The sequence below is a fragment of the Oncorhynchus keta genome, unplaced genomic scaffold, assembly GCF_023373465.1.
Source record: "Oncorhynchus keta strain PuntledgeMale-10-30-2019 unplaced genomic scaffold, Oket_V2 Un_contig_27536_pilon_pilon, whole genome shotgun sequence".
Lineage (NCBI taxonomy): Eukaryota > Metazoa > Chordata > Actinopteri > Salmoniformes > Salmonidae > Oncorhynchus > Oncorhynchus keta.
Genome location: NW_026285574.1, coordinates 2,242 through 6,472, shown reverse-complemented (window position 1 = coordinate 6,472; position 4,231 = coordinate 2,242). Strand labels below are relative to the sequence as shown.

At 41.5% G+C, this 4,231-nt stretch overlaps 1 non-coding gene across 1 annotated transcript; it reads left to right on the top strand.

Annotated features, from left to right (window-relative positions):
- The first annotated feature begins 3,422 nt into the window (after positions 1 to 3,422).
- On the top strand, positions 3,423 to 3,504 carry trnal-aag (transfer RNA leucine (anticodon AAG)). Its single transcript has one exon. It is a non-coding gene; the product is annotated as a tRNA-Leu (tRNA).
- Positions 3,505 to 4,231: the final 727 nt, after the last annotated feature.

The following is a 4,231-nucleotide window of genomic DNA, read 5'->3' as shown; positions in this document are numbered from 1 at the left end:
AAAAGCCAAACTGAGAAATACATTTCGTTTTTTTTATATTAACAAGTGGTTGCCATGGTGAATAATCCAATAATAATTGGTAGGACCCATGAAAGGAAACTCAAGTGGTTGCCATGGTGAATAATCCAATAATAATTGGTAGGACCCATGAAAGGAAACTAAATAAAAATACTGACAGATCAATAAAAATGTCCTTGTAGATCGAAATGATTCTAAATTAATATCTAAGGGTATTTTTTTAAATACATTAATACATTTCCCGTTGCAGGTATTATAAATGAACAGTGTGTCAGTTTCCCAAAGTGTGGTGTTGGCTGTGAACTTTACTTAGTGAGGTAGCTGTGCTTTGTGGAAGAATGTCAGATGTAACTTATTGTCAACATTGAGTTGTTACTGGCTAGCTGGCTTGTTGGCTAGTTGGCTTGTTGGCTAGTTGGCTTGTTGGCTAGTTGGCTAGTTGGCTAACTGGATATATAAGGGAATGACGTTCGTTACCTTATTTGTGCTTAATTTTATTTGTTTGTTTACACAGATGACATCAGCCGTGTATGTATATATATATATTTAAACTTCCTTGGCTAAATATAGCTAGCTAGTTGATTTTGCTAGCTAGTTGGTTGGTGTTGATGAATAACTATCAGAGAGGGAGACCAAATCACGGACGCTGGACTGAGTGGAATCAGGTATAGCAAAATGGCAGTTTATTAAAGTCAAAGATATCTTGTCAAGCGTGCACAGACCTAATCATTTAGCTCAGAAGGAGTTAGCTGAAAAGGATCCCTAAACAGAGTGTGCAATGTATTTTTACATAGAATGACGTAGGTTGATTCTTGTAGTTCTGTCTTCTGACTGGTTGGTGAAGGTTGGAGGCGGGTCCTGTCCGACCCTGTGCCGGAGCCCCATTGGTGCTCCTTGAAATCGTCTGATCCTGGCTCCTGCCCAGTTGAATGGGGTGTGGGGTGTGTGTGCTCTGACATGTCTGTGTGTCTGTGTGTGTGTCCATGAGTTGAGATAAGGTGAACTGGAACTGACAGTGGCGCAAGAAGGGGTTTGTGTGTCCAGGGATGTCAGTTGAATAGAGTGTGGAGGTGTGTGTGTGTTCGTGCGCTGAAATGTCTGTGTGTGTGTCAATGTGTGTGTCAATGTGTGTGTCAATGTGTGTGTCAATGTGTGTGTCAATGTGTGTGTCAATGTGTGTGACAATGTGTGTGTCAATGTGTGTGTCAATGTGTGTGTCAATGTGTGTCAAGGGGTCCTGAAACAAGAGGAACTGGAACTGACAGTTGGTGTTTCAGGCGAGAGGGCGCTTCCTGTTTTGACAGGGACGCATGTGATAACTTAAGTCAGACAGATGAGCTTGGTATTCTATAGTTGCTTATGCGGTTTAGAATCTGCTGAGGACAGAATGTGTTTGTGTTAATGCAGAAGTATGTCTTGAGCAATGGCCCCCTAAGTCTCAGTCATGGGGTGTGTTTTAATTATAAGGTTCCAGACAAACTCTGCTAGGCTATGAGTGATTAATATATTAGGGATATACTACATTGGTTAGCTAGCTAGCCAACGTTCGCTCCCATCTGCCTTAGTACTGTTATCTATGGTATAACCAAAGATACTGTATATAGAACCAACCCCAAAATAGTTCATCTGTGTCGTTTACAGTGGGAGCAAATTAAGCATATTGGGCGGAGCAAACAAGGAGGTTGGCAAAATCAGAGTTAGCGAGATCCCATTTGAGGCATTTGCATATTTTCCTTTAGGGAACGCCTCATCTGTGAAGTGCGCATGTGCACAAACTAAATTCGACTTTGCACTCCTTGAAATTGTATTGGTCACGTACACGTATTTAGATGTTATTGCCGGTGTTGAGAAAATGCTTGTGTTCCTAGCTCCAACAGTGCAGTAGTGTCTAACTAAATGCTTGTGTTCCTAGCTCCAACAGTGCAGTAGTGTCTAACTAAATGCTTGTGTTCCTAGCTCCAACAGTGCAGTAGTGTCTAACTAAATGCTTGTGTTCCTAGCTCCAACAGTGCAGTAGTGTCTAACTAAATGCTTGTGTTCCTAGCTCCAACAGTGCAGTAGTGTCTAACAATTCACAACAATACACACAAATCTAAAAGTAAAAGGATGGAATTAAGAAATATATAAATATTGGGATGAGCAATGTCGGAGTGGCATTGACTAAAATACACCTACATGTACCCTGCACATTGACTAGGTACCGGTACCCCTGTATACAGCCTTGTTTTAATTTTATTGTGTAACTTTTTGTTTTGTTTTTTACGTTTATTTTGTAAATATTTTCTTAACTTCATTTCTTGAATTGCATTGTTGGTTAATAATGCCCCATCAGTCAGCTCTCCGTTTCCACTCTCTCAACGGAGCTGACCTGAACTGGCAGGTTTCACACCCCACATTTACATAGGGAGTGACGTGTCACATTCTCTGGCCTATCCAGAAATATGCTAAATGTTCTCTTCCTCTGAGAGAGTAAGCTGGGAGACCAGCACCCAGTGTGGAAAGATGTTTACCCACTGACTAAACTAAATACATTTAGATGTAAATGGACAATAAAGTATCAATCATTTAAAAGTAAAAAAAAATGTATGTACCAATCGCAGATTGGCCCTTTATCAATTCCTCCAGTACTGAACAATATATTTGAGTGCAGAACTTCAGTAGAATGCCCCTTTAAAACCACACCGTAGCCTAGTTCAACAACTGCTGAGTTGTTTTTTAGACAATACTCACTGCTGTTAATAAGATCTTCTGTCTCCTCCTCTTTCACTCCCAGAACGGCTTCAACCTTCTCTTTTATTGAGACAGCCTCCTCTTCCTCCCAAAAAGGTTTGTCTTTTACTCTAACAGCCACCTCTTCCTCGTTTTTAATTCTGAAAGCTTCTACCTCCTCTTCCACTGTGACAGACTGTATCCCCTCTTCCTCTTCCACCGTGACAGCCTGTATCCCCTCTTCCTCTTCCACTGTGACAGCCTGTATCCCCTCTTCCTCTTCCACTGTGACAGCCTGTATCCCCTCTTCCTCTTCCACTGTGACAGCCTGTATCCCCTCTTCCTCATTCACTCCTAAAGTTTCATCCTCTTCTTTCAATGTGATAGCCTCCTCTTCCTCCTTTTTCATTCTGAAAGCTTCTTCTTCTCCTTTCACTGTGATAACCTCCTCTTTTAAGTCTATGTTCAGCCTCAGAGCTTATTTCTCCGTACAGCAGACCTCCTCACGTCGCCATCTGCTGGCTGCATTGGGTAACGCAAAGAGGCTCTGTCAAACAATATCATAACAAATCATTTCAGTTCGTTTTTTACCACACTACTTACTACCACACAACTACTACGAAGTTGGTTAAAAGAAAAACGGAAACATCCGGTTTTCAGGGATATAGATTATGTTAAACCCAATGACATGTATCGGTAGCGTGGCCGAGCGGTCTAAGGCGCTGGATTAAGGCTCCAGTCTCTTCGGAGGCGCGGGTTCGAATCCCGCCGCTGCCAGATATTTTGGCTCCCGAGCGTCGCAACGTCGCACTGCATCTCAGTGCGAGCACTGGTTCGATTCCAGACTGTGATTGGGTCCCATAGAGTGTCGCACAATTAATCCAGAGACGTCCGGGTTTGTCAAGGGTTTTGTAAATTAAGAATTTGGCTTGACTAGTTATATAAAGGAAAAAAATACAGAATTTCAAATTGATTACATGTAGATTTTTTTTGTCACTGTTCCACAGTGGTGGAAAAAGTACTCAATTGTCATACTTGAGTAAAAGTAAAGATACCTTTTATAGAAAATGACTCAAGTAAAAGTGAAAGACACCCAGTAAATTACTACTTGAGTAAACGTCTAAAAGTATCTGGTTTTAAATGTACTTAAGTATCGAAAGTAAATGGAATTGCTCAAGTGTACTTAAGTATCAGAAGTAAAAAGGGTAAACCATTTGAAATTAATATATTAATAAGCAAACCAGACGGCACAATTGTATTTTTTTATTGATGGATTGCCAGGGTCACACTCCAACACTCCAACACTCCAACACTCCAACACTCAGACATAACACAAACGCTTCATCTGTAAATTAAGTGAGTCCGCCAGATCAGAGGCAGTACAGATCACCAGGGATGTTCTCTGTTTAGTGAGTCCGCCAGATCAGAGGCAGTACAGATCACCAGGGATGTTCTCTGTTTAGTGAGTCCGCCTGAGCAGAGGCAGTACAGATCACCAGGGATG